The following is a 13168-nucleotide window of genomic DNA, read 5'->3' as shown; positions in this document are numbered from 1 at the left end:
TGTTTAGGAGTGATAAGGGAAGAATTTGTTTGTTTGTCAGTTAAACTCATTGATGGTGATGTGTGTCAGGGCTCTTTATATTACTGTAAGCAATTGCAGACACCTGTGCTAATTAGTTTGGCAGGTGTGTCCAATGAAAGGCAAGACTACTTAAGAAGGCTCTCTCACATTATTAAGCAGCCTACATTTTCTGCCAAAATGGGAAAGAAAAAGGATGTGTCGGCTGCTGAGAAGCAACAAATTGTGGAGTGTTTAGGTCAAGGCATGACTACAATCAACATTGTGCGATGATCAGGATGAAGTGTCTTGGCAATCAAGAAGTATGTAGCTGATTCACAGTACACACGTGTGCGTGCTGATAAGGGCAAATTGAGGACTCTTTCCTACAGGCAATTACGTCAGGTTGAAAGAGCAGCGGCAAAAAAGCCTTGTCATAGCAGCAGACAAGTTTTTGAAGCTGCTTGTGCCTCCAACGTCCCCCGAACAACAAGATGCAGGGTCCTTCAGAGGTTTGCAGCTGTGCATACGCCATCCTGTCGACCTCCTCTATCCACTTCACACAAGCAGAAACGGCTCCAGTGGGCCAAACATTACATGAAGACTGATTTCAAAACTGTTTTGTTCACGGATGAGTGCCGTGCAGCGCTCGATGGTCCAGATGGATGGAGTGGAGGATGGCTGGTTGATGGACACCGCACGCAAACACGGCTACAGCGCCAACAAGGAGGAGGTGGAGTAATGTTTTGGGCTGGAATCATGGGGAGAGAGATTGTCGGCCCCTTTAGGATCCCTGAAGGCGCTAAAGATGAACTCCATAATGTATGTGGATTTTCTCAAACAGCACTTCCTGCCATGGTTCAAGAAGAAGAACCGTGTATTTCACAGCAAGATCATTTTTCTGCATGATAATGCACCATCTCATGCTGCACATAAAACATCTGCATCTCTGGCTGATATGGGCATAAAAGGGGACAAACTTATGGTGTGACCCCCATGCTCCCCTGACCTCTACCCCATTCAGAACCTTTGGAGCATCATTAAAAGGAGTGTCTATGATGGCGGGAGGCAGTTCACATCTAAGCAACAGCTCTGGGAGGGTATTCTGTCCTCATGCAAAACAATTGAAGCAGAAACCATCCAAAACCTGACAAATTCAATGGACGAGAGAGTTCAGAAGCTCCTTTCGAACAAGGGGTCCTATGTGAAAATGTAACATCACCTAGAATAAAGTTTTGAGTTGAAAACTGTTTGATTTCAGTTTCTAACAACCTGCTAATGCTTATAATTTCAAAAATGACCATTTTTTTGGTCTTTATTAAAATGAAAAGGTTGATCGAAAAGTTTGGGGGATCTAAGAGTGTGGCAACCCAGTAGTCATGATTACTTCGAATTCTGACAATATGAGGGTCATGCTGCAGGTAGTGCAGCAAGAAGGCACTTATGTGTCTTGCGCATCTCGGAGCCCCAAAATTATTTTCCGGGCTAGATGCAGCTAAAAATTATTTTTAATTTTAAATCTGGTGGAGCTTATTATAGATGGCCTAATAGGATCAGTGCTGCACACTGCTACAAAGCCCAAATTATTTTCCAGTCAAGATACAGATAAACATGATTAGTAATTTGAAAGCTTAAAACGGTTGGTAGGGTGATTTTAACCAATCATCAAGCTTTTACTCTCCCCAGGATGACACAGGGGTAGAAAAGTCGTTTCGGATCCATGATTTGTTCATCTTTATGAACGTGAGTCTGTCTACATTATCAGTGGACAGCCGCGTGCGCTTATCTGTCAGCACACCACCAGCAGCGCTGAACACACGTTCAGACAGAACGCTGGCTGCGGGGCATGACAAGATCTCCAAGGCGTAAGTGGCTAGCTCCGGCCATTTATCCAGATTGGAAGCCCAAAAAGAGCAAGGGTCCAGTGACACAGTCGTGGTTTCAATGTTTACTTGGAGATACTCCTGTACCATCGTCTCTAGGCGTTGACTATGTGTCAGACTTCTTGTCTCCTGTGGCCTTGCAAAGGATGGGCTAAAAAAGTGGTGAAATGATTCCGCAAAATTGATGTTACCAGCAGATACTGTGGTTCTGTTACGGTTTGAGTGCTGAACACTTGACGGTCCCACGGTTGGCAAGTTGGAACTGTGAGATTCACTACGTGCACCACTGGTATTTTGTGGAAAAGCACATGTAAGATTCTGCAACAGTCTCTGCTGATACTCCTGCATGCGTGCATCCCTTTCTATGGCAGGAATAATTTCTGCAAATTTACTTTTGTACCGGGGATCTAACAGTGTGGCAACCCAGTAGTCAGGATTATTTCTAATTCTCACAATTCGAGGGTCATGTTGCAGGTAGTGCAGCAAGAAGGCACTCATGTGTGTTGCGCATCCAGGAGCACCAAGTCCCTGTTGTGTTGGTGGCGAGGTAACAATCATGCTTCCTTCCTCTGTCCTCTCCCCCCAACCTTGCACAACAGAAATGTGATCAAGGTCTCCCTCATCTGATGAGTCTTCCATCAGTTCGTCCTCCACTTCTTCCTGGGCTCCTGCACCTTCCTCACTAGTTTGGCTGCTACCATGCGCCCTGGTAAAACCATCTCCCCCACCCTCACATGCCTGCCGCCTTGGTGCTGCCGACCTTCTGGACCTTGCAGATGTTAGCCCTTCCGCATACAACTCCTCCTCCTCTACTTCCTCCACCTCCTCTTGTGCCACCACCTGACTCCGAATTCTGTTTAACATGTGCTCCAGCATGTAAATCACCGGAATAGTCATGCTGATAATGGCATCGTCAGCACTAAACATCTTCGTCGCCATTTCAAAACTGTGCAGAAGGGTGCATAGGTCCCTGATCTGAGACCACTCCTCCAGCGTGATTTGCCCCACCTCTGAATCTCGTTGGCCCAGGCTATACGTCAGAACGTATTGCACCAGGGCTTGTCGGTGCTGCCACAGTCGCTGCAACATGTGCAGAGTTGAATTCCACCGGGTAGGCACATCGCATTTTAGCCGGTGAAGTGGCAGGCCCAACGACTTCTGTAGAGATGTAAGTCGCTGAGCTGCGGGATGCGAACGGCGGAAGTGAGCACACAGCGACCGTGCCCTCTGCAGAAGGCCATCTAGTCTGGGATAGTGGGCTAAAAATTGCTGGACAACCAGGTTCAACACGTGAGCCATACAAGGCACGTGTGTGACATTGCCCCGGCGAAGGGCCGCACCCAGGTTTGCAGCATTGTCGCACACGGCCTTCCCTGGTTTCAGGTCCAGTGGAGACAACCATTCATGAAATTGGTTCTCCAGAGCTGACCACAACTCCTCAGCTGTGTGACTCACATTTCCCAGACATTTCAATGTAAAAACCGCCTGATGACGTTGAGCCCTACTGCCAGCATAGTAAGGAGGTGTGCAGGATCCCTTCTGCGCAGTTAGAAAGCTTGTGGCATGACCAGACAGGCTTTGGGTGCAGGTGGAAGACCGAGAGGAGGTTGAGGAGGCAGAAGCAGTGGTGGAACTTTGACATAAAGAGGATTGACGCACAACTCGTGGGGACGGCAAGACTTGGACAGCAGCCCCTTGTCCTGCTGTCACCATAGTTACCCAGTGCCCAGTCAGCGACATGTAACGCCCCTGTCCATGCCTACTCGTCCAAGTGTCTGTGGTGAAATGCACCCTGTCACACACAGAGTTTCTCAAAGAAGCGGTGATGTTGTGTGCGACATGCTGGTGGAGCGCAGGCACACCTTTCTTTGAGAAGTAGTGCCGACTGGGCATCTGGTACTGGGGCACTGCGACGGACATAAGGTCTCGAAAATCCTCTGTGTCCACCAGGCGGAAAGGCAGCATTTCTGTAGCCAAGAGCTTGCAGATGGTGAAATTCAACCTCTTAGCTTTCTCATGGCTAGGAGGAAATGGTCTTTTACTTGTCCACATCTGAGGGACCGAGGGCTGGCTATTGTGCTTAGACGGGGTTGATAAGGGTGTCCCCGGCAAACTGCCGGTCTGTGAGGAAGATGCAGGCGGACATGTTAGGTTGCCTTCATCCAAAGGTGGTGCTATCGATGTCGGACAGCGCTCAACACCAGCTGGTGTTACCACCTCCAAAGAAAATGATGACCTGCCAATCACGCTGGCTGTTGCGGGTAAAGAGGTGGCAGGTCTGCGCCCCAAAACAGGTGTGACTGCTGTCCCCCCAGTCACAGAGGATGAAGAGGCCGCGGATGCACAAGATATGGCAGACGGTGGTTGGCCCGGCCGGCTAGGCCGCATTGTAGCACACTGAGCTTCCCACTGCAACTTATGCTTCATGTCCATGTGCCGGTTCATGCATGAAGTACTCAAACTATGTATTTTTTGGCCTCTACTTAGCTTTTGCTGACAAATGTTACAGATAACACGAGTTGGGTCATCTTTATCGATCTGAAAAAATGCCCAGGCTATGCAAGGCTTAGCACCCATGCGACCTGAAGAGCCACCACGACTTGTGGTGAGAGGCAGAGTTGTGTTTGAGGATGCAGTTGTTGACGTGCTTCCAGTACTACGTCTCTGTCCAGGAAGGCGCAACCTGACCTCGTCGTCACTAGCATCTTCCTCCACCTCCTCTGCTGACCTCATCTCTTGGCTGACTGTGGGTTGACAGTAAGTGGGATCTCCGACCTCATCAACATCACCCTGTGCGTTATCACACCCGTTGTCCTCAGAGCCAACCTGTTCCTGCCCTGACAAAAAACTAAAGTTGTCGCTCCAATCAGGTATTTGAGTCTTATCATCGTCTTCCTCATTGTCTCCACCAACAGGAGTTACAGTTTGGGAATGAGGGTCTACATTATGGTCAGAACCTTCTGCGTCTGGTCCTGGATCCGACTCATAAAGATTCTGGGCATCAGTGCAGATCATTTCCTCGTCTGGATTCACAGAAGCGCTGGAGTCGACCTCTGATTCCCAGGCTATAGTATGAGTAAACAGCTCTGCAGACTCAACCATCTGTTCTACCTCATACTCAGACGGGCAGCTGGAGATTTGGGAGCTGTGAGGAAGCAAGTGCGATTTGGGTGACACCTTTGAGGACTGGAGTATTTGTGATGTTGAAGTTGATGTGGAGGAGAGCCCACTTAAAGGAGCACTTGATATCCGTTGAAGCACCTGCTGTTTTTGTGCCTCATCTGGAATTTGTAGCGATTGGCGTGGCCGTAAGAAAGGGATCTTATCACATTGTCCGCTAAAAGAAGTAGACATTTTAGTTTGGCTGGAAGATGGTCTTTCTTCTGCAGATGTTACTGTTGCTTTAACACCTACCCCACGGACACAACCTTTTTTCCCCTTCCCAACACGCCTATTCCCCTTTCCACCAGCAGCAGGCCTTTTTCCACTCATTTTGGTGGTTAACTAATTCACAACTCTGGAGTTGTTTGCACAAAAAAACAATGGATGGTAACAGAGCAGAGCTGAGTGGCCAAACTGTGGTATTAGGCCAAAACTATTGGCTGGGTTAGATGCAGAAAAAAATTATTTTGAATTTGCAACCTGATGGAGGTCAGTATAGATGGACTAATAGAACAAGTCCCACACACTGCTAGAAGCCCAAATATTTTTTCAGAGGTACTGTAGATGCAGATAAAAATTAGTTTTAATTTGCAACCTGATGGAGGTCAGTATAGATGGACTAATAGAGAAAGTCCGACACACTACTAGAAGTCCAAATATTTTTTCAGAGCTAGATGCAGAAAAAAATTATATTCAGTTTGCATTCTGATGGAGGTCAGTATAGATGGACTAATACAACAAGTCCCGCACACAGCTAGAAGCCCAAATATTTTTTCAGAGGTACTGTAGATGCAGATAAAAATTATTTTTAATTTGCAACCTGATGGAGGTCAGTATAGATGGACTAATAGAGAAAGTCCGACAACACTACTAGAAGGCCAAATATTTTTTCAGAGGTAGATGCAGAAAAAAATATATTCAGTTTGCAACCTGATGGAGGTCAGTATAGATGGATTAATAGAACAAGACCCACACACAGCTAGAAGCCCAATATTTTTTCAGAGGTAGATGCAGAAAAAAATATATTCAGTTTGCAACCTGATGGAGGTCAGTATAGATGGACTAATAGAACAAGTCCCACACACTGCTAGAAGCCCAAATATTTTTTCAGAGGTACTGTAGATGCAGATAAAAATTAGTTTTAATTTGCAACCTGATGGAGGTCAGTATAGATGGACTATTAGAGAAAGTCCGACACACTACTAGAAGGCCAAATATTTTTTCAGAGGTAGATGCAGAAAAAAATATATTCAGTTTGCAACCTGATGGAGGTCAGTATAGATGGACTAATACAACAAGTCCCGCACACAGCTAGAAGCCCAAATATTTTTTCAGAGGTACTGTAGATGCAGATAAAAATTATTTTTAATTTGCAACCTGATGGAGGTCAGTATAGATGGACTAATAGAGAAAGTCCGACACACTACTAGAAGGCCAAATATTTTTTCAGAGGTAGATGCAGAAAAAAATATATTCAGTTTGCAACCTGATGGAGGTCAGTATAGATGGACTAATAGAACAAGTCCCACACACTGCTAGAAGCCCAAATATTTTTTCAGAGGTACTGTAGATGCAGATAAAAATTAGTTTTAATTTGCAACCTGATGGAGGTCAGTATAGATGGACTAATAGAATGATGCTATGCCCAAAAGATTTTACTTCACTAGGTGCAGTAAAAAAATTGGTATTCTATACACAGGTGGTATATCTTGCAACACAGATAGGCTACTCCACTGACTAACACACTCTGCAATAGGCCAAAAAGGATTAGCTTTGCTAGATTCAGCCAAATGCTGTGAAAAAAACTTGCACAGCACTGGCACAGACCTGCCTGGCAAAAACTGATAGGAACTGATGTAACCTAGTCCTGAAAAGGACTCCAATTACAATTAGTCTTTACTCCCACAACCTATCTATTTAAGAGCACAGACCTCCCTGATAAAAGTCGTAGGAAATGCTGTAACCTAGTCCTTAAAAGGACTGCAATCACAACTATTCCCTACTCCCAAGCTATCTGTATATTTGTGCGAAAATTGGCTTGAAATTAACAAGGTATAGCGCACACAGCAACAGCGGTGCCGTCTAACACGCAGCTGCAGCAGTGAGAAAATGGTGGCGACGGGGAAAATGGCTTGGTCTTATAGGGCAAGGACATGTGACATACACTGCCAATGACACATGCCCTTGCTTGTGTGAAAAAAAGCACTTAGCTCCGTGTGTGCGCTGCTGATAGGCTGACAGATTGCACCGCCCCACTGTAAATGCGGGAAAGAGAAAAAAAAATGGAGATCTTCATTGTTCCTGCAGAGATCCATCCCCTGCCCCTCCCCCCGCCCCGCTGTACACTCAAACTGCGTATTAACATTAATTTTCATCATTACTGAGAAAAAATCCAGTTATGATTTTGGTGCACGAACAGTTATCGAACATAACCTCGAACAGCCGAATTTTTCTCAAATTGTTCGTGTTCGCCGAACGGCTCGAACACCGCCCAAAACAGCTCGAATTTGAGATTGGCGAACAGTTCGAGTAGAACAACGCTCATCTCTAGTCATAAGTATTCAGACCCTTTGCTCATATTTAAGTCACATGCTGTCCATTTCCTTGTGATCCTCCTTGAGATGGTTCTACTCTTTCATTGGAGTCCAGCTGTGTTTAATTAAACTGATAGGACTTGATTTGGAAAGGCACACACCTGTCTATATAAGACCTCACAGCTCACAGTGCATGTCAGACCAAATGAGAATCATGAGCTCAAAGGAACTGCCTGTTACGATGTTAGTAGATACCCTGAAGTCCAATGGCGTGGGCCAAAAGCAGAGACTGAGACAAGAGTAGTGTGAAAGTCTATTTTAAACTCAAGTGCAAAAGATCACAGCAAACAGTTTATGAAGGTAAGTTCATTCCAAACAATACTTCTTAGAACCTAATCTGTAAGGCACGGCCTTCATTACTATTAGGGTATGTAAACGTTAACGATAGTCCAAGTTTACTTAGGTACAGTAGTATGCAAACAGAAATAAGGATAGTAAGCAGACGTAGGCATTCCTCAGTTGATTGTGGACTCACGTAGTGCAGAAGAGAAGACAAACTGGAATATGGATCTGGATATTGAAGAATGCAGAAGGTGCAGCGGAGCAAACAGCGATGTCTTAAACCAGAATGAGGGAAATTATGCCAGAATGGGGACAATATGCCAGAGAGGGGCCCATGATGGGGGAAAATGTTATAGCATGAGGTCTGACCCAATTCCCAACTCCATTTGCTGAAATGCAGCCCCAAACTTACAGGACCCTTCACCGTGGTTATGCATCACTATTGACCACAGACACTCATTATTGTTCTGCTCTCCAGCCCTTCAGTGAACAAACTCCCTACAGTAACAACCACATTTTTCATATTTTGGCTCAACCGCGCACATCTTGCCAATCCCCCCCCCTCCTTCCCCGTTTTCTCTGTTTTAATGCAGTGACTCAGCGTCACTTGGCCTTGTTTTGATGTGGAAGATATGGCTTTTTCACCATAATTCTGCTATGAAGACCACTTCTGGCCAGTCTTCTCTGAACAGTAGATGAGTGAAGCTGAGTCCCACTGGTTGCTGCCAGTTCTGAGCTGATGGCACTGCTGGACATCTTCCGCTTTTGAAGGAAAGTAACCATAATGTGTCATACATCTGCTGCACTAAGTTTCCTTGGCCGACCACTGCATCTATTGACCTCAACCTTGCACATTTTCTTGTGCTTCTTCACTAGTGCTTGAATGACACATCTTGAACCCTCAATCTGCTTTGAAATTTGTGCCTTAGAGACCTTGCTGATGTAGTATAACTTCCTTGTGTATTCTTGCTCAGTCTTGCCATGGTGTATGACCAGACACCTGACTGCATTATTACAAAATCCCTGACTTTGCGCAGGTGTACCTAGAAGAATTGACGCTGTTTTAAAGTGAAAAGTTGGTCACACCAAATATTGATTGGATCTAGATTTTTCGTTTGTTCATTCACTTGTATTTTGTTAATTGATTAAATAGATCATTAACATTTCTATTTTTGAAGCATTCTTACTTTACAGCATTTTTTCTACACATTTCTAAAAATTATTTTTATGTGTCTTTTATTTGCTCATTAATAATCTGATATACCTTTTGGTATTTTGTGTATAGTTGTTTTTTTGCTGTTGGGGTAAATTGTAGGATATTGATTTCAGAGGGGTTTCCTGATCCTTTGATTGTAGGAATGAGTGGTATATATGTGCTAATAAATTAGGACAAACGTAGGAAATTTAGGAAAAAAATTGGACATATCGGCAGTAATAACATGCTGATTGTGATGTCATGAAGATGACTTGAATTTCCACCATTAAGAGAACAGCATTGCTGGTCATTTATATTAAGTAAATTGGATATTCATTCTTCTCGATTGTGATGTCATGAAGATGACTTGAATTTCAACCAATCAGAGATCAGCATGTTTCAGGTCACCCAGATAGAACAGTCCATGAAACATGAGTCACGGCCACTGTGAGGTCATAATGCTGATTAGAATTTCCACCAATCAGAAAACAGAATTGCCCAGAAGAACCACCCAGGAGGTATGAGTCATCGCCACTGTGAGGTCATAATGCTGACCAATCACAGAGCAGCCATGCCCAGATTTTCCACCAATCACAGAGCAGGCACCCCCAGATTTTCCACCAATCAGAGATAAGCAGTGGGTATAAATAGCAGCCACACCCAGATTTTCCACCAATCAGAGATCAGCAGTGGGTATAAATAGCTGCTGCCGCCTGCCCGGCTTAGCCTTGCACTGGTTGGGTCTCTCTCTTTTTCTCTCTCTTGGTATCTCCCGGTATCTCTCCCTCCCCTCTCTCTTCTCTCTCTCTCTCTTTGACCCAACGGCCCTCTTAAGGGCTACCCCAAATGTGTAAAAGATAGAACCAATATTTGTGTTGTTTGTCCGTTTTATGAGCCTTTGATTAACCCCTTCCCACTCTTTGCTATATATATATATATATATATATATATATATATATATATATATATATTATTATGTGCAGGTGGGCCTTAAAGGGATTTTCCAGGACAAACATTTTGATGGCTTATCCCCTGGTTAGCTCATTAATATCAGATTTGTGGTGGTCCGGCACACGGCACCTCCACTAATCAGCTGTTTGCAGCTTTGGCCGAGGTCAGATGTAAACAGTGTTGAGGAGCTGAAAAATCACTGATCTGTTCACTCTGTAGTGGCCGCTCCCTGGTGCTGCAGATCAGCTCCTATTACATGAATATTAGCTGATCTGCAGGACCCACAGTACAGTGAATGGAGCTGTGATGTTCAATCTTCACACTATTTACACTTGAGCGCTGCAATCAGCTGATGGGTAGAGCCGGTGCCGCGTGTCAGAGCCCCACCGATCTGATATTGATAACCCATCCCCAGGATAAATCATCATTATTATACTACTCATACATGAAGAAAGCGAGGTGGCACACCGATTTAATAAAATCTTCTTTTATTCCATTTCCATTAAAAATACAGGGAAGCTGCGCCTTTTGCGGACGACGGCCGTTTCGCGTGTCTATCACGCTTCTACGGGTCGAGGCATATGGTCATGGGGGTGTGCAGGGGTTAAAATACTCCCGACCCCACACCCTGCACCAAACAGCCATACAAAATGTTACAACAAAAAATACATTAAAAACAACCACCCAGGAGGTATGAGTCATCGCCACTGTGAGGTCATAATGCTGACCAATCACAGAGCAGCCACACCCAGTTTTTCCACCAATCAGAGCAGCCATACCCAGATTTTCCACCAATCAGAGATCAGCAGTGGGTATAAATAGCCGCTGCCGCCTGCCCGGCTTAGCCTTGCACTGGTTGGGTCTCTCTTTTTTCTCTCTCTTGGTATCTCCCGGTATCTCTCCCTTCCCTCTCTCTTCTCTCCCTCCCCTCTCTCTTCTCTCTCTCTCTTTGACCCAATGGCCCTCTTAAGGGCTACCCCAAATGTGTAAAAGATAGAACCAATATTTGTGTTGTTTGTCCGTTTTATGGATGGAGCGAGACATGATGTCCCAGATGTGTCCCGGATTCAGGTCTGGGGAACGGGCGGGCCAGTCCATAGCTTCAATGCCTTCATCTTGCAGGAACTGCTGACACACTCCAGCCACATGAGGTCTGGCATTGTCCGGCATTAGGAGGAACCCAGGGCCAACCGCACCAGCATATGGTCTCACAAGGGGTCTGAGGATCTCATCTCGGTACCTAATGGCAGTCAGGCTACCTCTGCCGAGCACAAGGAGGGCTGTGCGGCCATCCAAAGAAATGCCACAGAACACCAGGATTGGCAAAGTCGCCACTGGCGCCCTGTGCTCTTCACAGATGAAAGCAGGTTCACACTGAGCACATGTAACAGACGTGACAGAGTCTGGAGACGCCGTGGAGAGCGATCTGCTGCCTGCAACATCCCTCAGCATGACCGGTTTGGTAGTGGGTCAGTAATGGTGTGGGGTGGCATTTGTTTGGAGGGCCGCACAGTTCCCTTTATTTTTTGAGCAGTGCATATACATATATAAAATGTTCCTCCCCCACCATGTGACATACTGCATACCTCATAGGGACAGCAGTCAGGAAGCACCAGTAGTACCAGCAGCTTCCACAGTACAATGCAAATGTAGCATTCTCAGCGTGTACTGACCAATGCTGTCCACCAGGTGGCATCAGCAGGAAATTACAGGGATGAGACAAGCACTGCATGACAGCCCCGCCCCAATCTGCCCTATACCAGACACGCCCCCTACCAACGCCCCACCCCCGCTGCCATGACAACCGAATTGTTTAATGGCAGAATGAGACCTTATATGAGCAAAGAAGTAGCGGCCGGAGAGCGGGGTCCGCACAGGTGAGCGCCCCCATAACACAGTGTATGTACTGCACGTCAGCTCTATGGCAGACTGTCACCTGTGCTGGATCCAGTACGTGTTACACTTATATCTGTACAGAGACACAGAGGACGCAGCGGGGCCCTGTCGCCAGATATATATATTTCTATATATTTGTGTGTGTGTATATATACAGTATATATATATATGTGTGTGTATATACAGTATATATATATATATATGTGTGTGTCTATATACAATATATATATGTGTGTGTCTATATACAGTATATACTGTATATGTGTGTGTGTATATACAGTATATATATATGTGTGTGTCTATATACAGTATATATGTGTGTGTGTCTATATACAGTATATATATATATGTGTGTGTGTGTATATATACACAATATATATATGTGTTGTGTATATATACAATATATATATATATATATATATATATATATATATATGTGTGTGTATATATACAGTATATATATGTGTGTGTATATACAGTACAGAAAAAAGTTTGGACACACCTTCTCATTTAAAGACTTTTCTGGATTTTCATGATTTTGAAAATTGTACATTCACACTGAAAGCATCAAAACTATGAATTAACACATGTGGAATTATATACTTAACAAAAAAGTGTGAAACAACTGAAAATATGTCTTATATTCTAGGTTCTTCAGAGTAGCCACCTTTTGGTTTGATGACTGCTTTGCACACTCTTGGCATTCTCTTGATGAGCTTCAAGAGGTAGTCACCGGAAATGGTCTTCCAACAATCTTGAAGGAGTTCCCAGAGATGCTTAGCACTTGTTGGCCCTTTTGCCTTCACTCTGTGGTCCAGCTCACGCCAAACCATCTCGATTGAGTTCAGATCTGGTGACTGTGGAGGCCAGGTCAACTGGTGTAGCACCCCATCACTCTCTTTCTTGGTCAAATAGCCCTTACAAAGCCTGGAGGTGTGTTTGGGGTCATTGTCCTGTTGAAAAATAAATGATGGTCCAACTAAACGCAAACCAGATGGAATAGCATGCCACTGCAAGATGCTGTGGTAGCCATGCTAGTTCAGTATGCCTTCCATTTTGAATAAATCCACAACAGTGTCAGCAGCAAAGCACCCCCACACCATCACACCTCCTCCTCCATGCTTCACGGTGGGAACCAGGCATGTAGAGTCCATCCGTTCACCTTTTCTGCGTCGCACAAAGACACGGTGGTTGGAACCAAAGATCTA

The sequence above is a fragment of the Phyllobates terribilis genome, unplaced genomic scaffold (assembly GCF_046119375.1).
Source record: "Phyllobates terribilis strain yellow unplaced genomic scaffold, ASM4611937v1 Scaffold_92__1_contigs__length_6168646, whole genome shotgun sequence".
NCBI lineage: Eukaryota > Metazoa > Chordata > Amphibia > Anura > Dendrobatidae > Phyllobates > Phyllobates terribilis.
This window is presented reverse-complemented; position numbering follows the sequence as displayed.